This window comes from Balaenoptera borealis (assembly GCF_965194805.1).
Source record: "Balaenoptera borealis genome assembly, chromosome: 1".
NCBI classification, from domain to species: domain Eukaryota; kingdom Metazoa; phylum Chordata; class Mammalia; order Artiodactyla; family Balaenopteridae; genus Balaenoptera; species Balaenoptera borealis.
Genome location: NC_138860.1, coordinates 23,157,138 through 23,180,091, shown reverse-complemented (window position 1 = coordinate 23,180,091; position 22,954 = coordinate 23,157,138). Strand labels below are relative to the sequence as shown.

The 22,954-nt window shown below is 39.4% G+C and overlaps 1 protein-coding gene and 2 pseudogenes across 12 annotated transcripts in view; 2 read left to right on the top strand and 1 right to left on the bottom strand.

The window, feature by feature from the left end:
* The window catches only part of DNAH14 (dynein axonemal heavy chain 14), a 53,294-nt gene extending 37,421 nt beyond the window's left edge, over positions 1 to 15,873 (bottom strand). For 8 of the 10 annotated variants that reach the window (XR_014233219.1, XR_014233220.1, XR_014233221.1 and 5 more), the window contains exon 1: positions 687 to 3,829. The gene's annotated coding sequence lies outside the window, so the exon portion shown is untranslated. Of the gene's footprint in view, positions 1 to 686; positions 3,830 to 15,734 lie in introns of those variants that run through there. The other 2 variants (XR_014233217.1, XR_014233218.1) reach the window with 2 other exon arrangements.
* LOC309608962 (exosome RNA helicase MTR4 pseudogene) lies at positions 3,972 to 10,612 on the top strand (annotated as a pseudogene). Its single transcript has one exon. The product of its transcript is annotated as an exosome RNA helicase MTR4 pseudogene (transcript).
* Positions 15,874 to 17,936: 2,063 nt separating the features above from the next.
* On the top strand, positions 17,937 to 19,547 carry LOC309609040 (homeobox protein CDX-1 pseudogene; annotated as a pseudogene). Its single transcript has one exon. The product of its transcript is annotated as a homeobox protein CDX-1 pseudogene (transcript).
* Positions 19,548 to 22,954: the final 3,407 nt, after the last annotated feature.

Genomic DNA, 22,954 nt, shown 5'->3' with positions numbered 1-22,954 from the left:
ATTGAAAATCACTTTGATTGATTTTTTAACTAGGAAAGTTGAAGTGAGGAGGTACAGGAGGTGAACTGGGGAGAGAATCACTTGGAGGGCTTTTTTTTTAAGAGTGTGGCTGTAAGTCCGATCTGGCACACATTCTGCCTATGCCATTGGTGAGTTTTCTTTGCTATTGACTCCATTTTTTGGTCAGCTGGACACTTGTTTAACAGAATCGACCAAGTCTTAGTATTTATTCAAATTTAATGGTGGATATGATTAGAAGTCACAGATAATTTTTAATTAGGACTTTTTAGTCAATAGTTTCAACCTGCTTTTTGCCAGACCTTTTTCAGAGAATTAATAACAAATTATGAAACAGTTGGGGGGGGTCAGAGACAGGAAAAAGCTAGAGAAGCAAAGGGCAAGGAAAGGACACAAATTCTATACTCTGTACTCTGGTTTATAAGAGTTGGAAGCCTAAGCATCCTTGTTTGAGAAAACAAACATCTAAACTGTGAATCACTTGAAAGCAAGGACCTTGTCTATACTTTTGCATCCTTCCTGGTCCACAGTGCAGGGCTGAGCACAGCAGAAATTTAGCATACTACAATTAGCACTCTCTTCTTAATTCAGAATTATGAATGCAAGATAATTTACATTCAAATAGTGTTTCTGAGTCAATATTAAAATCTGTTATACCTTTTCCTTACCTTTAAATTCTTTTGAAGAATAGGAATTGGGAAAGAACTGTCTGATTTTGAGCTTAACCATAGCCTAAACCCAGGCTCTATTGTCACATTTGGACTATTAAATCTGCAAAATAAAAAATTCATAAATATTTTAATGTGAAAAATTTAAATGAAACCAACATGTTCTAAGAATCATAGTTATTTTAATGTTTGAAGTGGTCTTAGATAGCCTTTTAATAATCAAACCATAAGAACTTTCATGTTGCATAAGAATTTGCATAAGACCCATTAATTCCCATTTTGAAAAAGTAGTTTTCCCTCCCTTAGGTACAAAAATGATATAGGCTTATTGCAAAAAAACTTGGAAAAAATTACAAATTAAGGACAAAATGACGAGTTCTACTGGTTAAATCTGGCACAATTGAACATCATAATAAACAATGATGGTAAAAGTTTATAATCCATTGAATACAACAGAAATCCATGAGTCCATGCTGTTATAAATAAACAAATAAATAAATGGGGAGAAAGAAAATTCCCTTATAGTAGAACATAATTTAATAAATTTAGAAGGAATTGTGGAGTTAGAAAGTTACCATTTGGCAAATAATTCAGTAATAATTCAGTCAAAAATTATCAATGGAAGTGAAAAGTAGTGGGTGAAAGTTTGAGATGTACAGATCATCTGAAAGTCCCTACAGTTGGTAGATACCACTTTAATTAAATGATCAAAATTAATATTCTATACTTCTATAAACCAGAGTATAGAGTATAGAATTTGTGTCCTTTCCTTGCTCTTTGCTTCTCTAGCTTTTACCTATCTCTGGCCCCCCTAACTCTGTCCAGAAGTGGAACAGATTGACGTCTTGTGCCTCTTGCTATGATGTACCAAGAAGGATACAACTTCACTTCTGTGGTATTCCTGCAACACTGCATAACCTAACTCTAACCATGAGAAAATAGCAGACAAATCCAAACTGATGGACACTTTACAAAATAACCGGCTTGTACTTTTCACAAAACGTTAAAGTTGTGGAAGACAAAAACAGACTGAGGAACTATTCTAGAGCAAAGGAGATTTAAGAGACATGACAGCCGAATGCAATGAGAAATCCTGAATTGGAACCTGGACCTAACTTTTTCTTCTTTTGCAATAAAAGATATTATTGAGACAATAGGCTAGACATGATTAATTTCTGTTGATTAGATAATCAGTATACACGCTGCAGTACTTAGAGGTCAAGTGGCATTATATCTGCAACTTACTTTCAAATGATTCAGAAAAAATTACATATACATGTATGTACGTATGAAAGAAATGAGAGGGCAAACGTTAACAATCATTAACTCATTTAAAGGAAGAGAGGTTAAGGGTATAGTTTGTGTATCATTCTTGCAATTTTTCTGCAAGTCTGAAATTATTTTTTTAATTTAAAAAACAAACCAAAAACAACAAAAGCAAAAAAACACTAAACAAAAAATTAAACAGAAAAACAAAAACTAATCTGAAATTCAAAAGAGCAGGTGTAAGTATACTTTTCTTTTTTTCCCCTCTCTGTCTGCATCTCTCTCTCTTTCTGTCATTTTTAAAATAAAAATATACTATACATACATGTACTTTAAAGGCTACATATCTATAGCCTGCTATTTTCCTCTAATACCTATAAGGTATAATTTTCAGCACTATTAGTAGTGGATTGAACATTAAAACAACATTACATTTCAAATGTTATTAAAAATCAAAACAAAATATATACTATTTAATCTGCAAGCAAAATATTTCCTTTTAATAACCACTCCATCATGAGAGTGGGAAAGAGAACTCTGTGTCATGGTCTGTTACATCACTACTCAACGTTGGGATTATATATCAACATCTTACAACCCTTTTAGAATTTGGATTCCATGAGAGGGGGTTTCAGGTCTCTTCACTCACTTTCAATTACATATGTGAGCAACCACATCCAAAGATCTTACCTAAGCATGATTCTGACTACTCTATTCATTGTTTTCTATACCCAGTCCATTTTCTACCTTTACCCCAATTTAATGGAGGCCACCATGAGGCCATCTGAAACAACAGATTTGGTGGCAAGGCAACACCTCAATCTGATTACCTTTGTTGTTGACCTGGCTCCTATCTAGAAGAAAGCATTTAATGTGAAGCTCCTGAGAAAAACCTAAGGCCACGGTCTTATCTTCTGATGTTTGGGAGAAAGAAATAGCTAACATTTTTAAAACTGTGAGAGCCCAATTTAGTGGACTCTCAATTTAGATTGTAGGCTTAAAGTAGAGGGATCCTCCTTTACCAGAGTAATTATTTTTCATCTTTGCTTACAAACTAGTTTTGTTTTTTTTTTTAATCAAAGTTCATCTCTCTCTTATAGGACTTCAGTAAAAGTGGCAAAAAATCCACACCAAATTTCTGGCCACTTTTCCTAGAGCTACATGCTTGGTAAGCATGTGGTCTGCTTCCAAGATATCACAGGTAGCAGTTCTGCCAAGTGGTTAGCCACGGCATAACAGGGGTCATCAGCATTCAAGTCTTTAACTTGAGTCCTTATTGCCATCATCTGACTTTTAAGTCGGTGTCAGGTATTTTAGGATTTTTTTCATGTCACTGCCTTATTTATAGGTACTAAAATCTATATTAATTGTGATACAAGTTCTGTCTGCTCTAGCAAAGATACAAATATAACAATGGCTTTTAAAAGGTGGAATTTTATTCTTCTCTTACGTAACAGTCCAGGGCTTATATGTAAGCTCCACAGTATTAGGAACCTAGGCTTGGCTTCTTTTATCTTTTTTTCTGCTATCCTCAACATGCACTTTCCATATCTAGGCCCCAGATGGTTATTTTAGGTCCCTGGGACTCCCTGAGCCTCAGTCCCACCTACCAGCAGGCCTAAATACCAGCTCCAGGAACCCTGGGCCCTGTAAGCCAGAGACCTCGAGTTCTGGCATTGCCCACCAGAGGGCCAGCATGTGACCAGCCTCACACACCAGTTGGCTGGCATCAGAGCCAGGACCACTGCAGTCCCACAGCCTGCCATGGCAGGACCCAGACAACCCGCCAGTGGGCCAACACCAGCCCTAAGACACATTGGGCCCCTCAGCCAGCTGTGTCAGGTACCAACCCTGCCTGCCAGCAGGCCAACACCAGCTCTGGGACACTTTGGGCCCTTCAGCCAGCAGCCCCAGGATCCAGTCCCACCTACCATCAGGCTGACACCAGCTTCAAGTCCCCCAGGACTCTACAGCCAGCCACCTTGTGACCCCAACCCACCAACCAGTGGGCAGCAACCTCTACACAAGGCAGGGACTGCCTGGCAACCAGCCAGGCCAGCGGCCAGCCACGCCTACTAGACCACCCACAGTAGTCAGCTCATCACAACATAGGGATTCATGCCGCCCACACAGGGGGCACCCCTAGACAATACAGCTCTGGTGACTAGGGCCAGGCTCTGCTGGGATACACAGGACATCTCCTACAAAAGGCCACTTCTCCAAAGTCAGGAAATGTAACAAACCTACCAAACACGTGAAAATAAGAGCAGCAAGTTAGGCAAAATGAGGAAACAGAGAAACATGTTCCAAACAAAGGAACAAGATAAAACCCCAGAAGAAGAACTAAATGAAGTGGAGATAGGCAATCTACTCGAGAAAGAGTTCAGGATAGTGATCGTAAAGATGATCAAAGAACTCAGGAGGATTTTGGATGAGCAGAGTGAGAAGTTAGAAGTTTTTAAAAAAGAGTTGTAAAATATAAAGAAGGACCAAACAGAGATGAATAATACAATAACTGAAATGAAAAATACACTAAAAAGAATCAACAGTAGACTAAATGATACAGAGGAACAGATCAGTGAGCTGAAAGACAGAGCAGTGGAAATAACTGAAAAGGAACAGAAAAAGAAAGAAAAGAGGACAGTTTAAGAGACCTCTGGGACAACTTCAAGCATACTAACATTCACATTGCAGAGGTCCCAGAAGGAGAAGAGAGAAAAAGACAGAGAACATATTTGAAGACATAATAGCTGAAAATTTCCCTAACTTGGGAAAGGAAACAGATATCCAGGTCCAGAAAGCAGAGAGAGTCCCAAACAGGATGAACACAAATAGGACCACATCAAGACACATGTAATAAAAATAGTAAAAATTAAAGATAAAGAGACTATTAAAAGCAGCAAGGGAAAAGCAACACGTTACATACAAGGCTACAAGGCTATCAGCTAACTTTCAGCAGAAACTCTGCAGGCCAGAAGGTAGTGGCATGATATAATTAAAGTGATAAAAGGGAAAAACAGGAATAATCTACTTGGTAAGGCTTTCATTCAGATTTGATGGACAGATCATAAGTTTTACATACAAGCAAAAGCTAAAAGAGTTCACCACTACCAAACCAGCTTTACAAGAAACATTAAAGAGACTTCTCTAAGTGACAAAGACCACAACTAGAAACATGAAAATTACAAAAGACAACATGTCAAATCAGTGGGAAAAACTGATCTAGAAAAAGAGAAGATCACATGGGAATAAAATGAAATTGAATATTTCCTGATTCACACCAAATATACAAACAAAACAAAAAAAATTTTAACTCCAGTGTAATTAAGTACTTAAATGTCAAAATTAAAACTTTAAAATATATTCGAGTATTTTTCTGGTTTGGGGGTAAGGAAAGATTTATAAACAAGAGCACAATATAAAAGTCTATAAACTGAATTGCATTAAAATATTTTTTTGCTAAAACCTCACATTTAATGAAGACAAGCTGTATACTGCGAGATATCTGAAAAATATATGTGGTACATAGTCTCCAAAGATAACCACCATTAATTCCTTCCCTCCTTGTACATGCATGCCTCTCTACTCATCACAAAATGGAGTCTATTTCTCCTCCTCTTGAATCTGAGTTGATCTTAGTGACTTCTTTTGACCAACAGAATGCTGTCAAAATAACTTTATGCCAGTTCCAAGCCCAGCCCTTAAGAGCTGTCAACTACAAATTGGCACTTGCCATGGGCACTTGCCATCTACCTCTACAAGGATTAAATCAGGTGCCACTGCAGCTGCTGACCTTCAACACCCCCTGAAAGGGATTCAGGGTGGAGATCAGGAATGAGGCACTCTGTGCTCTGAGAAAAACTGGCAGAGCAGGTCTTCACATAGATATTTTCAGGAGCTGATTTTAGGAGCCCAATTCTTGCATCTCCTCATATCTAGAAAAGCACTAAACTCCTTCATGGTGACGTCTGCACCTCGTGACTAGCAGAAATCTTCTGCAAAAAAATATGTGCTTGATTGCATATACTCCCCCCTCACCAAAATCACATGTATACTGACCTTCCCCCCTGCTTCTCTGGAACAGTTCCTCAGAGCTATCTGAAATGCTACCTCCCTGGCTATAGTCTTCATTTTGCCCCAAATAAAATTTAACTCGCAACTGTCACATTGTACATTTTTTTACATCGACAGAGCCCTGCCAGCTTCCACTTTCCCCCTTGAAGCCAACAACTGTGTAAGAAATCCAACTACCCTGCTGAGACAACCATGCTCCAAGTCAGCCACGTGGAAAAGCTCTGAAGCGCCAGACATGAGTGAAGACATTTTGAACCTTCCAGCCGAGCCCAGCCATCAAATAAATGTAGTCAAATGAGTGACCCAGGGCCACATGAAGCAGCAAAAACACCCAGCTCAGCCTAGAGCCTAGAGAAATAATAAATCATTCTTGATTTAAGCCACTGAATTTTAGAGTGGTTTGTTAAACAGCAATAGATAACTGAAGTGACATCTAACATACATATCACAAAGGATTAGTCTCAAGAACCTAAAAAGAACTCCAGCTGCCTGCTGGGAACCCTCGCTGCACTCTGTCTTCAGCCAAGGAGCTGCTCACCCGCCAGTGATTGGGAAGGTAAAAGAAAGGTCGGAGGAGGAAAAGGAGGCAGGGAAGAAGTCTCAGCGGCTGTGTGACTCCAAAAATTTTGTCTCCCACAGGTCCCTGTTGAGGCTTCACTTGGCGGCACTGTCAGTGCGGTCGTGGAGCATCGTGGGTGGGAGGGAGATTTGGTCTCGCAACTCCGAAGGATGGAGGACGGTTTCCGGGATGAGCTCTTCAGCGTGTTTGGGGACGACTCGACCACTGCGCCAGCAGCCAAAAAAGACAAGGAAAGGGAGAAGGGGAAATGGAAGGGGCTGCCAGGGGCTGCGGAAAAGGCTGGAAAACGTTTTGATGGTAAAGTACAATGAGTCAACTAATATTGGAAAAAAAAGAGAGATGCAGACTTCGAGGGCACAGATGAACCCATTTTCGGAAAGAAGCCCAGGGTAGAAGAGTCAATAACTGAAGACTTAAGTTTGTCAGACTTGATGCCAAGAGTCAAGGTACAATCAGTTGAAACTGTAGAAGGGTGTACACATGAGGTTGCACTTCCTGCAGATGAAGATTATCTACCACTTAAACCTCGAGTTGTTAAATCTGTAAAGGAATACCCATCCATTCTTGATGCTTTTCAAAGAGAAGCCATTCAGTGTGTTGATAATAATCAGTCTGTTTTAATATCTGCACATGCATCAGCAGGAAAAACTGTAGGCGCTGAATATGCCATTGCATTGGCCTTAAGGGAGAAACAGCGTGTAATATTTACTAGCCCAATTAAGGCCCTGAGTAAGAAATACAGTGAAATGTATGAAGAATTTCAAGATGTTGGTCTGATGACTGGAGGTGTTACTATTAATCCTACGGCATCTTGTCTTGCTGTGACCACAGAGATTTTGAGATGTTTGCTGTACAGAGGTTCTGAAGTTATGCGAGAAGTTGCTTGGGTCATATTTGATGAAATTCATTACATAAGAGATTCAGAATGTGGTGTCATATGGGAAGAAACTATTATTTTGCTTCCTGATGATGTTCACTATGTCTTTTTTTCGGCTACTATTCCAAATGCCCGACAGTTTGCTGAGTGGATTTGCCACTTACATAAACAGCCTGGACATGTAATTTACACAGATTATCTGCCTACTCCATTACAGCACCACATTTTTCCAGCAGGGGGAGATGGTCTGCACCTTGTAGTTGATGAAAATGGTGACTTCACAGAAGATGATGCAAGTACTTCGAGATGCTGGTGATTTGGCAAAAGGAGATCAGAAGGGGCGAAAAACAGGAACAAAAGGACCATCAAATGTATTCACAATTGTGAAGATGATTATGGAAAGAAATTTTCAACCTGTAATTATTTACAGTTTTAGTAAGAAAGATTATGAACCGTATGCACTTCAAATGACCAAATTAGATTTCCACCCAGATGAAGAAAAGAAGGTGGGTGAAGAAGTATTCAGTAATGCAACTGACTGCTTGTCAGATGAAGATAAAAAGCTCCCTCAGGTTGAACATGTACTTCCTCTCTTGAAGTGAGAGATTGGTATTCACCATGGTGGTTTACTTCCTATTTTGAAAGAAACTATAGAAATTCTCTTTTCCGAAGGATTGATAAAGGCCTTTTTTGCCACTGAAACTTTTGCTATGGATATTAACATGCCAGCAAGAACTGTTTTATTTATGAATGCCCAAAAATTTGATCGGAAGGATTTCTGATGGATTTCCTCTGGTGAATACATTCAGATGTCTGGTTGTGCTGGAAGGAGGGTAATGGATGATAGAGGAATTGTAATTCTTATGGTAGATGATTGGAAAACAACTACTTAAGGGCTCAGCTGATCCTATAAATAGTGCTTTCCGTTTGACCTACAACATGGTTTTGAACTTACTATGAGTAGAAGAAATTAATCCTGAATACATGTTGGAAAAATCCTTCTACCAGTTTCAGCACTATAGAGCAATTCCAGAAGTAGTAGAGAAGGTAAAGAACTCAGAAGAACACTAGAATAAAACAGTAATACCAGATGAAGAAAGTGTAGTCATCTATTACAAGATTAGACAACAGCTTGCCAAATTGGGTAAACTGAAGAATATATTCACAAACCAAAATACTGTTTACCATTTCTATGACCAGGTCGTTTGGTAAAGGTAAAGAATGAAGGAGATGATTTTGGCTGGAGTGTAGTAGTGAATTTCTCAAAAAAATCAAATGCTAAGCCTAATTCTGGTGAACTGGATCCTTTATATGTAGTAGAAGTACTTCTGCACTGTAGCAAAGAGAGCTTGAAAAATTCAGCTACTGAGACTGCAAAACCAGCTAAACCTGATGTGAAAGGAGAGATGCAGGTTGTTCCAGTTTTGGTGCATCTCCTGTCTGCTATCAGCAGTGTTAGGCTTTACATTCCTAAAGACCTTCGACCATTGGACAACAGACAGTGTTTTAAAATCAATACTGGAAGTTCAGAAACGTTTTCCTGATAGTGTTCCCTTATTAGATTCTATTGATGACATGGGCATTCAAGATCAAGGACTGAAAAAAAGTCATCCAGAAAGTAGAGGCTTTTGAGCGTAGAATGCATGCTCATCCACTTCACAATGATCCAAATTCGGAAACTATGTATACACTTCATGAAAAAAAAGCACAGATTGCAATAGACTTCAAATCTGCAAAGTGAGAACTAAAGAAAGCAAGAACTGTCCTACAAATCGATGAATTCAAATGTCGCAAACGTGTTTTAAGGAGGTTGGGATTTGCTATGTACATCTTCTGATGTCACAGAGATGAAAGGATGAGTGGCTTGTGAAATAAGCAGTGCTGATGAGCTCCTTCTAACTGAGATGATGTTTAATGGCCTTTTCAATGACGTATCTGCAGAACAGGCAACCTAAGCTGCTTTGTGTTTCAAGAGAATTCTAGGGATATGCCCAAATTAATAGAGCAGTTAGCAGGACCACTTTGTCAAATGCAGGAATGTGCTAAAAGAATTGCAAAAGTTTCAGCAGAAGCCAAATTGGAAATTGATGAGGAGACTTACCTAAGCTCATTTAAACCTCAATTAATGGATGTAGTATATACCTGAGCAGCTGGAACTACATTTGTCCATATCTGCAAAATGACGGATGTCTTTGAAGGCAGCATAATTCATTGTATGAGGCACCTGGAAGAACTCCTTTGACAAACGTGTCAAGCAGCAAAAGCCATTGGAAACACTGAGCTGGAAAATAACTTTGTAGAAGGAATCACCAAAATCAAGAGAGATATTGTGTTTGCTGCCAGCCTCTACTTATAAAGAGTCAGCTAAAGGAACGTGGGATTTTAAATTGTTCACCACCTGTCTGATTACAGTTGACTACAAATGCAAAAAGTAAAAAAATAAAAATAACTCCAAAGAGTAAATCCACTAAAAAAGGACTAAAACAATTACACAGATAGGCAAATGACATGTACAGGCATTTCACAGAGGAAGAAATAAACATAAGAAGAGATGTTCAATATCATTACTAATCAGAATCATGCAAATTAAGATCACAAGTTAACCATTCTGTAATTCAACTGGCAAAAGATAAGAAGTCTGACAGCATCAAGCAGAGAGGAGGTACATCAGTAATATCTCTTTTATTGCTGGTAGGAGTGTATAACCACTCCAGAAAAGTTTGCCGTCTTCTTTAAAAACTGAACATTAGCGTACCCTATAAATAAGCAACTACATTCGGATATACCTACATACACAAAAAAACTTTTCCACATGTGCAACAGAAGAGACACGCATAAGACCTTCCACAGTAGCCTTGTGCATAATATCTAAAAGCTGGAAACAACACTAAAAGCCCATCACTAAGAGAGTAAACAAATTATGATCTAGTAATACAATGAAATTTTATACTACACTGAATATACAAGATTAATCTTGGTAAAATATCATTGAGGGGAATTATTAGAAAACTCATTCAGAATATTATTCTTTTTTGTAAACTTCAAAAACAATTAAGCTTAACAATATACTGTGTAGACATACATATGCGTGATTTAAAAATTTTTTTAATACTGCAAGATAATTTGAAAGGAACTAAATCAGGAATGATGGAGACCTGAGGACCTCCATGTTCGCTGCCCTTGCTGAACTCTTGCTGAACACTCTAAAATAAAACTGCTGAACAGTTGCTGAGTTGCCAAAATAATGCTGAGAACTGGACTTCTTCTGAACTAAAGAAAACATACCTTTCCCTAGTAACAGATGAGATGTGCTCAATAACCCAATCATATATATAGAACAGATGGGTCTTCCAATTCAAATTGTTGGTAAACAATTTGTTTAAACATGCAAGAACTTCCCCTTTTTTCCCATAAAAATCCCTACCCATTTTCCTCCAGTGGGACACTCTTCTGGCTTCCTCCAAGTCTGTGATCCCCCAATTGCAATTCTAAGACTCCCAAATAAACTGCCTTTTTGCCTCTTGATAGTTTGTGGTCCTTCCGGCTGACAATAATAAACACAAAATTCATGAGGAGGTATAGGAGGCAAGGAGATAAAATAAGGGAGATATTTGTAGACAAAAGTTGCTAATATCCTAATTCTTGTCTTACATGGTGAATTTGCAGGTGTTTGTTTTATAATTTGAACATATAATTTATTAGTTTTAAAAGGCCCATGCAAGGATCAATGATGACAGGGTGTCATCAATACAGTACAGTACAATACAATCTGGTGCATATGAAAGTCCTACCCATTCTGTCAAAAAAGAGGCCACAAGTTTATCAGTTTACTGGTTTGTTAGAAAAGTTGCCAGAAGACAATAGATGAATATCTTAAAAATGCTGAGAAAAAAAAAACTGCCCCTCAAGAAGTTTAAAGTATTGTTCAACATATAAAAAGATTGAGATTATCATCCACAGATCCTCAATAATAGAACAATTAAGGATGTACTTCAGTACAAAGAAAAGTGACACAGAGATGAGGTATGAAATAATACTAATAATAGTGTAGACTTATACAGGGTGGTAGACTAAACAATGGCCTCCCCAAAGATGTCCACATCCTAACCCCCAGAACCTGTGAATATGTTACCTTACATGGTAAGAGGGACTTTGCAAATGTGATTAAATTAAAATCTCAAAATGGGGAGATTATCCTGGATTACCCAGTGGGCCCAACATAATCAGAAGGATCCACCTAAGAGGGTGACAGGAGGATCAAAGTCAGAGAAAGAAGACGTGAGGATGGAAGCCGGGGTCAGAGGAGAGAAGATGCAATGCTGCTGGCTTTAAAGATAAGAGAAAGGACTACAAGCCAAGGAATGAAGGCAACCTCTGGGAGGTGAAAAAGGTCGGGAAATGGATTCTCCCCGAGAGCCTCCAAAAGGAACGCAGCACACACATTTTAGACTTCTGACCTCCAGAACTGTAAGGTAATAAAATTTGTGTTGCTTTGAACCACTAAATCTGTGGTAATTCCAGTAACAATAGGAAACAAATACATAGTTACATATATCCACTTATTAAATCCTCACAAAGTCTCTCTGAGTTAGGCACTAGTCTTAAACCCACTTTACATGAGTAAACTGGTATTATACTCACTCCACATGGGGAAATCAAAGTATGGAATAAATGGTGGACATGGGTGCAAATCCAGGGTCCACAACTTTAACCATCATAAAAGTGGTCTTTTAAAAGAAATAATGCTGTATTAGAAAAGATTACAAAAAAAATTTTTTTTAAATATGTATTATGTCAGTAAACATAATGAACAATTACATTTTAAAAGTTAAAATTAAAATACTAAAACAATAACAGGATTGGGTGGGAAAAAGTTCAATGAGTATTGTACATAAGATCCTTGTTACAGGCAACAGAAACAAATACTAAAAAAATTACTGACTTAGTCAGAAAAATTTATGGACAAATATGTATTAAGGGTACACACTAAAATAACATAATCTATGGGGCCTAAACAGAGGTGGAAAAATAAATAATACATAGAATGATTGACTGATAGATAGACAGACAGGAGGGGTACAGATGACACAGAAAATTGTATCAATCCAACAGAAGACAGGGAAGTGTGGTATACAGAAAACACAAAAGAGAAGTAAATTTGGCCTGTTTCTTCAGTAATCACAATCATACAAGTGGATTCATCCCATTTATTTAAAGACAGATTGAACAATCAAACTAGATGATGTAGCTATATACGCTGCTTACAAAATACATCCATAAAACAAAACCATATCAAAAAGTTAAAAATAAAGAAATGGATGCTGGTGAGAATAGAAAATGGTGCAGTTGCTATGGAAAAGAGTCACAGCAATTCCTCAAGAAATTAAACAGAGAATTACCACATGATCCAGCAATTCCACTTCTAGGTATATATACCAAAAGAATCAAAAGCAGTGATTCAAACAGATATTTGTACACCAATGGTCACAGCAGCATTATTCATAAAAGCCAACAGGTAAAAACAACTCAAATGTCCATGCACAGAGAAATGGTTAAAGAAAATGTGGTATATACATACAATGGAATATTATTCAGTCTTAAAAAATGATATTCTGACACATACTACAACATGGATGAACCTGGAAGATATCATGCTAGGTAAAATAACCCAAACACAAAGGACAAATATTGTATAATTCCACTTGAATGAGGTTCCTAGAATAGTCAAATTCATGGATACAGAGTAGAATAGTGGTTATCAGGAGCTGGAGGGAGGCAGTAATGAGGAGTTATTGTTTAATAAGCACAGAATTTCAGTTTCAGATGATGAAAGTTGTGGAGACAGATTGTGGTAATGGTAACACAACAATGTGAATGTACTTAATGCCACTGAAATGTACACTTAAAAATGTTATGTTATGCATATTTTACCACAATTAAAAAAAAAAACAAGAAACAGAAAACACTATACCATGCCAATGGTGATCAAAAGAACACTGGTGTAACAATATTCTATCAGACAAAATAGAGTTTAAAGGAAAAGCATTAATAAGGAGAAATTGAGACTCAACATAATAGAGGGGACAATCCATCAAAAAGCTACAATACTTGTAACTTTCACGTACCTAAGATTGCCTCAAAACATACGAAGCAAAACCTGACAGAATTACAGAAAACTTGACATTTCTCAAAAACAGTCATAGTGAGATATTTTAAGACACCTATCTCAGTGATTTATAGATCAAGTGAACAAATAAAGTAGAATGTATACACAAGATTTGACCCTCAAAATGAATAGGCTTGACCTAATAGATATATAGAGAGCCCTGTACATAATAAATAAGGAATTTACTTTCTTTTCGAATCACATAAAATATTTATAAAAATCGGCCACATCCTAGGTAACCAAAGACAACACATTTCAAAGAAACAATATTATGCAGACCACATTTTGTAATATAGTGCAAATAAATAAGTCAACAATAAAAATACATTTTTTAAAACCGCCTTGTTTGGAAAGTTGAAATAGCACTCCTAAATAAACCATAGATTAAAAATGGAAATTACTCTCCAGTTAGAACCATCCGAAAATTAAAATATCACGTATTCAAAGTCAGTGCACTTACTTCACTCTGTATAACACACTCTAGGTCCATCCACATCTCTACAAATGACCCAATTTCACTTCTTCTTATGGCTGAGTAATATTCTATTTATATATATGAACCAGATTCATTCATCTGTCGATGGACATTTAGGTTGTCATACAGAGTGAAGTAAGTCAGAAAGAGAAAAGCAAATATCGTATATTAACGCATATATGTGGAATCTAGCAAAATGGTACAGATGAACCTATCTGCAGGGCAGGAATAGAAATGCAGACATAGAGAATGGATGTGTGGACACTGTGGGAGGGAAGGGGAGGGTGGGATGAATTGGGAGATTAGGTTTGACATAAATACACTACCATGTGTAAAACAGATAGCTAGTGGAAACGTGCTGTATAGCACAGGGAGCTCAGCTCAGCTCTCTGTGATGACCTAGATGGGTGGGATGGGGTGGGGAGGGAGGTCCAAGAGGGAGGAGATAAAGGTATACATATAGCTGATTCACTTCATTGTACAGCAGAAACTAACACAACATTGTAAAGCAATTATAGTCCAATAAAAAAAAAAAAGTTGGTGGTTGCAGCTTTAGCAGTTCTTAGAACTTAGAAATTAAAATTTAGAAGAGCATTAAATGCATTTAGTATTTTAAAGACTGAAAATAAAGTATTCAATAAAGAAGCCAGAAAATGAACAAGCTCAAAGGAGGAGAAATTAATAGAAAACAATCAAGATCAATAAAACTGCTGAAAGCCGATGAAGGAAAAAAAAGAAACAGTACACAGAAGGCTCTCACTTACCCCCAAAAAGTAAAATACACCAGGCCAAAAGAGTTTTACAGGGGAGTTTTATCAAACATGCAAAGAACAGAAAATCCTTATAATATACAAACTCTTCAGAAATAAAGAAGGAAAGCCACTGAACTCTTTTCTTGAAACTACAATAGCAATGATTCCCAAACCAGACGAGTACCGTATACTGCACCAAAAAAATTATAGACAATAATACTTATGAACATAAACACAAATATCCTAAATAAATTATTAGCTAATCAAATCCAACGTGTCAATGTGCATATGTGATGCATACACATATACATGTACATATCTTAGTGGAGTTTATCCCATGAATGCAAATTCAATATCTATGTATGTTAGTAATGTAATTCAATATATTAACTTCTTCGAAGATAACAGCTACTTACATAAGATCACATATCTACTCATCTATATTTGTGTCGTGTGTCTACACATATGTGTTATGTATATTTTATGCAATAAATGGTGTCAACTAAGGAGTTCATCACTCACTTACTGGGGAAAAAAACGCCAAACTCTCATTGAGGTGGGAATAGAAGAGAGCTCACTGACAAAGAGCCACCAACAAGCCCTGCGCCAGGAAGGCAAGCTGCTGGAGGGCAGGGACAGCTGTCCTACTCGTGCCTGGGCAGCGCGGTGCTCAACCACTACCTGCGGCGCGAATACTGAAGGCGGTATTCAGAGGCTCGGAGCTGCGGAACTTCGAGGCCCTCCGTTTCCAGGCAGCCCAGCAAACCAACGGTCAGCGGCCCTCTCGGCCCCTCGCCCGCCGGTGCGTAAGGGGGGGGGGGGTCCCCGTGTAAGGGGGGGGATCCCCGAGGCCCTTACCTGCTGCGCTGTGGTCCGATGGCCACCTGGGCCCGTCTTAGGGCTCAGCGGCGAAGGTTCGGCCTGCACACGCTGGAAAGCGCCAGGCGAGGACGACCCTGAGGGACGGAGGAGGGACGGCCACACTGCGCCCGGCCCATTCCCTTCCCTGCTGTAACCACCCCCCAAGCCCGCAGCCGCCCGAGCGGCCTCAACCCCAACCTGCAAACTCTAGGCCCGCTCGGCCAACGACTTCCGGGGGCGGGGTTTCAAGGCCCGCGCAATGGATGCTGGGGGCATGGGGCGGGACCAGAGCACGAATTGAACCCGCAGACGAGGAGGTGGCCGGCCCTTTCAGTAGGGCGTCGCCAAAGCCCCAAAGGGTATCGTGACACTGACCGTACAGGAAGAGGGGTGGGGACAGAAATGTGCACCAAAGGCAGATCTGATATCTTGCACAAGTTAAAGACCCCAGTCTAACATAGCTACCACTTGCACAAGAAAAACGGGGACTTTGCAGAAAGAGTGCCTCTGGGGACCTTTGAAAGGAACGACTTATGTTTAATCTTTTCACAACCTGTGGGCATAAACTTATCATTTAAAAGTCTCAGTTATGAGTAAAAGGTTATATATGGAAATATAATATGAATCTAAGAGTTTGTGGACTGAAAGAAATGCACAAACTGAGAGTTGTGATTTAAGTTTTACTTGGGGCCTTATGAGGACTGTAGCCGAGGACACAGTCTCTCAGATGGCTCTGAGAAACTGCTTGGCAGATTATGGGGGTCTCGGGGAGGGCATATATATGTGATTTTGCTAAAGGTGGATACTTGCAGTCAAGCACACATTTTGGCAGAGGCTTGCTGCTAGTCACGAGAAGGTTGCTGCTAGTCACGAGGAGCAGATGTCTCTTAATGATTTTAGTGCTTTTCTAGATGTGAGAAGATGCAAGAAATTGGGCTCATAAAATCTCCTGAAAATATCCAACTATCTGAAGGCCTCTTCTGCCAGTTTGTCCCAGCGCAGAGAGTGCCTCATTCCTGATCTCCGCCCTGAACTCCTTTCAGGGGGTGTTGAAGGTCAGCGACTGCTCCATTCTTGTAGAACCAGAGGGTGAGCAACAATTTTTAGTTGGCAAGCTATAGGAATTCTAAGAAATAATTGTATGTTTGTGTGTCTATGTAAAAATACCTCGTTTCTTTTTAAATGTCTTAGTAGGTGAATGTCCTATATGTCACTCACTCAACAACAATTTATCGAGCACTTACTATGTGCCAGGCACTGAGCTAGGCACACAGGACACATGGGTCCCTTCTTTACATTTCTTGGTAGGGGCCGCAGAAGAGAAGTAATATAGAGTTTTGCTGGATTCTACTATAGCTAAAACTGTGTTTAATTTAAGAATAAACTTCCCACTTTTTATATTAATAAGCTTGAATATATAATCATTCAGCATGTCACAATAAAATTTGAGTATGAATTTGAGTCTGAGAAGCTGTTAAGAGTTTGAGTGTCGAGGGTGAGGAAAGATACCACTTTAAAAGGGAAAATCATTTTGGAAATAATGTTACCTTATGTGCCAATAATCATTTCTATTTGATAAACTTAGCCAAAAAGTTGAGAGTTATAACTCAATAAAATACCAGTCAATAAACTGTCTAAAACAAAATAAGATAAACAAAAAAACTATGAGGCTATCTTCTCCACCTGTCTTCTCTGTCTCAACAAATAGCAGCTGGACTGTGGAGTCTTCCTTGACACTTCCCTCTCCCTTACTCTCTACGCTAATTCAATTTATTATCAAATTCTGTGGATTCTATCCCCAAACTATGTTTTATCCGTCACTTTGCTCCACCTCTACTGTTTTGCCTATAGACAAAGAAATGGTCTTCAAACCAGAACCCCCAGAAGAAGCACAGACTTTTAGGAGTGTGAGGCTAGTGATGGTTTTAAAGGAATCCATTTATAGATCCAGATCTTTATACATACCCTTTGCTAATCGTCATGAAGATTTGCCTTTCCTAACCTTTCTTTTGAAATCTTTCTTCACCCACTTTACAAGAAAAGACAAGCCCTCTCCCATCTGGAATCCCACTGTGGTGCTTTCCAGGTGTAAAAACTCTCGAGAACATTGCAGAGCCAATGCAAAAAAAAAAAAAAAAAAAGAAAAAAAGAAAAAAAAATTTAAAGGAAGGAGCACTTCTTTCAATGATTAATTAAAGCATGTATAAGGGCCGGGAGTTCACGTGCGCAGTGGCTCGTGGGCTCCAGGGCCCAGCATGGGCACGGAGGCAGGGCGCGCACACCATGTACGCGGGCGATGTGCTGGACGAGGATCCCCCCCGTGTACCCCGGCCCCGCCAGAGCCACCAGTCTCGGCCTGGGCCTGCAAGCCTATGGCCTCCCACCACCACCCCCGGGGCCCCCTCAGTACCCCGACTTTACCGGCTACTCACGTGGAGCATGCCCTTCTCTGTGCCGAAGGACGAATAAGCCCCAGCCGCCGGCCTGGCCCCGCTGGCATTCGGGCCCCCTCTGGACTTCAGCGCGGTGCCCGCGCCCCCCGGGGCCTGGCCCTGGTCTCCTGGCGCTGCCCCTCGGCTGCCCAGGCACACCGTCCTCACCCAGAGTGCAAAGCCGGACACCCTGTGAGGGGATGCGGTGCAGCCTGGCGGCCAGAGGCGGCGTTGGCAGCGGTAAGACCTGGACCAAAGACAAATACCGCGTGGTCTGCACTGACCGCCACTGCCAGGAGCTGGAGAAGGAATTCCACTACAGCCCAGCCGTTACATCACCATGCGGCGGAAATCAGAGCTGGCCGCCAACCTGGGGCTTACTGAACGCCAAGGGAAGCTCTGGTTCCAAAGTCGGCGGGCAAAGGAGCGCCAAGTGAACAAGAAGCAGCAGCAGTCACCCCTGCCAACCCATGATGTCACCCCCACTCCAGCTGGGCCGCCCCTGCTCCGCCAGCCTCCTGGGCGCCTCCTCCCCAAAAGTGCCTGTCAAGGAGGAGCACCTGCCGTAGCTCCCTGACCAGCCTTGTGGGCTGGGGGCCTTGGGGACTCAGGTGCTGGGAATGTGGCTCACGTTGGGGCCCAGGAGGCCTTGTCTAAGTCCGAGCCCTGCCACTGACCTTCTGAGTAACCTTGGACAAATCACCCACCCAGCCCCCACATCCCCTGGGCCCATCAGTGCAGTGAGCCTTCTGGATAAGGACCTTTTCCAGCTCTGGTGTTCTAGACCTCAGGGGAATTAGGGAGCCTGGGGTGGGAGGTCTTAATCCCCAGGGGGCTAGGGCCACCCAGCTCCTCTTCCATAGGCTCAAAGATGGGAGGCCCCTGTAGGGACTAGACTCCTGGAGAAAGGAGATGGAACCCAGAGAAGATGGAAGGCTTGCAGACCATGACCTGAGGTGGAGGGGGGGGCGGTAGTGTGAGCTTACACCTGCCTTTTCCTGCAGCCTCACCTCTACCTGCCCCCACTGTAACATGCCTTGAACCCTCTCCGGGATGCAAAGCACAAAGCCCGCAGGATGGGCCTGAGCCAGAGGCTCTGATGACCGTCCTTTCTGCATTGCAGAGCCATATCCCCTCACTCGCATTCTCAGTGGGGTCTCCATATTGCAGGGGAGGCCCCTGAAGGGGGACACAGGGGCAGAATCCACCCTGCCAATTTTCTGCTACCTCACCAGGCTGTCCCTCAGGGCCCAGGCCCCAGGGAACCCCCAGAGGACTTTCTCTGGATCGAGCAGACCTCACAGCTGTGCAAGCGTTCCACAGAGAGTGGAATCTCTGGGATGCAGCTTCAAGAATAAATTTTTTGCTCTTTTTTTTTAAAAAGCATCTATATACATATTCCTATTTTTCTCTATCTTTATTTCTGTGAAGAATGAAGAGTGGTGCTAGAAATGGCAACTGTTGGGACGTCCTGGAATCAGATTACTGAGCAATGTGGACATTGGATTGATGACTTACCTAATGGACTCATGTCTTCCACACCCCAACCAGTGTCCAAGAATTCTTTACTCTTAACGGAGAGGCGAATGAACGCAAAACAGAGAGGATTGGTAAAAAATATTCATTACTAAATAGGACTTTTTTTAATGTGTTAAAATGTAAGCAATATTCTCCAGCTATTTGTAATACTCATTCCTATCAGATTTCATTAGCTGGAAATAAAAGCACTTTGAAAGAGTGAAGCAGTACTGGTTAGTGACACATTCTTTTAATGTAACTAGAATATTTTATAGAACATCAGATTCTTTAAAACACACTGCATGAAACCAGAGGACTGAAATATTAAGTGATTTCTTTTAAATTCATCCTGTTATACAGTAAGTTAAAACATTTAATTATATCATGAACTATATATTCCAATTATATTCAATCTTCATCTTACTTCATTTCATAATATATGTAATATTTTTTATCTGCTATAAAAAATTACTTCCTAGATGTTGGACTAAATAGATTTTTTAGCTTCATATGCTGTTCTCTCTTATTAAATACAGGGATTATTTTGACCTTGATGTATACGACATGAACAGAGCTATTTCTGAAGTAGTGTCTATGATTCTTACTTTATAGCAAAAGCTGATGACCAGCTTTCAATACTAAGGAAATATCATGCTTTTAATCACACACCTTCCTTCATATACAATTTATATTTTAACTACATATTACATTTCATCATTACAATTTAAGTAATGAGAAATGTATATAGTTTTATTCTTATTTAACTTATTAAAATGAATAAATTATATCTACATTATTTATCATGATTTGACTGGTTTTATTAATCCATTTTAAAAATGCATTCATAATTTCTTTCCCAGTGCTTTCTATAGCTTCTGTAATGTTTATTAATGAATTTATTTGAATTGAAAGACGAAGTCAGATTTTATGATCAGAAGTCAGTCTGATTTAGCTAATTGATTTGGCAATGCTAATTACTCAGCTAACAGAATTTCCATTAGGATTCAATGAGCTAAATCCACAGATACATGGTTTGACAAAAAATATTATGGAAAGACATGAAAATAGCAAGAGTCTTTAAAATTGTATTGGCAAATGTGTATTAAAACTTAAAAATATACTTCCATTTTCCTAATCCTTTCTGAGAACACTGAGTTGAATAAGGTGCCTATTAGTGGGAAAAAAAGGTCTAATTAAGTAATTTGATAAAAAATCTTGGTAATATTTTGGGGAGAATACTTCTCAAAAATTGAGAAAATGAACAATTCTAATGACTAGGTGATCAGCACCATCTTTAGATCTCCCTCTTCCGCTGCACTGCTCGCCAAGGAGCAGGGAGTCCATAGGGCCAAGCTTGTGCCCTTCTCTTTTAGACTGGCCAAGCTGAATGGACTCTTTTCCTGCCACACTCCTGTATAGAACTCCAAAGAGTCTGAGAATTTTAAATTTAAATCTAGCCTTCCATGTCATTATGAAAGTAGATATAGCTATCGATAGATAAATTGACAGATATCAATAGAACATATTTTATTTAACTATGTATTAACTTGATTTACAGTCAATCCTCATTCATGGATTTCATATATAGGAATTTTCTCACTAACTTAAATATATTTGTACCCCCCAAATCAATACTTGTGGTGCTTTTGAGGTCATTCATGGACATGCCCAGAGTGGTGAAAAATTTGAGCACATTCCCAGCTGAGGTTGAACAAGGAGACTATCTGCCTTCTCATTTCAGCTCTCATATGGTAAACAAGTAATCTTTCATGGTATATTTAGTGCCATGTTTTTCTCAATTTTATGCTTTCTGGTGGTGATTTTGTTGCTTGAATTGGTCCCCAAATGTCGTGCTGAAGTGCTGTCTAGTGTTCTGAGTGCAAGAAGGCTGTCATGTGCCTTATGGAAAAAATAGATGTGTTAGAAAAGCTTAGTTCAAGGCATAGGTTATGGTGCTCTTGACTGTGAGTTCAGTGTTAATGAATCAAAATATATATTAAAACGTATCTTTAAACAGAAGTGCACTAAAACAATTTTATGTATTGATCAGTTGATGAAAATGTTGTGAGTAAAGGCTCACAGGGATCTAACCCTATATTTCCTCTAGGAGCAATGGTTCAGTATTCACCAAGTCAGTGTTTGTGATGACCTTGTAGAACTTAACTACTGCAAATAGTGAGAATCAGCTGTATATTTTCAACAGAGTGAAATATGTAGTATTGAGCCTTCTTCAGTTGTCTTGCCCCAGCCCTGCAAATATTAGGGCCTCTACGGTTTAAATCAATCTTTTTCAATTCTTTGCTTTCAAAAAAAATTGAAGGAAGATCTAATAGAATAGTTATCTGATATGTTAAAAAAATAATTTTATGATAGATTACTATTTGGATTTTTGCATGTAACTCAGAGGTTCAAACAATTATGACAACAAAACTCCTTTCATTCTTACCTGTTGTATTTATCTGAACATGGTGTCACCCCTTTCATTGACAAAAATGAAAAAAGGGACCAGAATTGTTGCTGACCCGTCTCATTCCATCAATAATTCATATAAATCATATTTATCCATGGAGATGTGAAGTGCTTTAAAAAAAAAAAAAAAGAACCCCATTTATCTCCTTAAAAGTTGATTTCCAAAACAATTTTATCTTGTTTAATAATTATTTATAAAAGTCTCTATTGGACCTAGAAACAAATGACAATGAAAACACAATGGCCCAAAACCTATGGGATGCAGAAAAAGCTCTTCTAAGAGGGAAGTTTATAGTAATACAATCCTACCTCAAGAAACAAGAAAAATCTCAAACAACCTAACCTTACAACTAAAGCAATTATAGAAAGAAGAACAAAAAAAACCCCAAAGTTAGCAGAAGGAAAGAAATCATAAGGGGCCAGATGGCTTCACAGGTGAACTCTATCAAACATTTAGAGAAGAGCTAATGCCTATCCTTCTCAAACTCTTCCAAAATATAGCAGAGGGAGGAACACTCCTAAACTCATTTTACGAGGCCACCATCACCCTGATACCAAAACCAGACAAAGATGTCACAAAGAAAGAAAACTGCAGACCAATACCACTGATGAACAAAGATGCAAAAATCCTCAACAAAATACTAGCAAACAGAATCCAACAACACATTAAAAGGATCATTCACCATGATCAAGTGGGGTTTATCCCAGGAATGCAAAGATTCTTCAATATACACGAATCAATCAATGTGATACACCATATGAACAAACTGAATGATAAAAACCATATGATAATCTCAA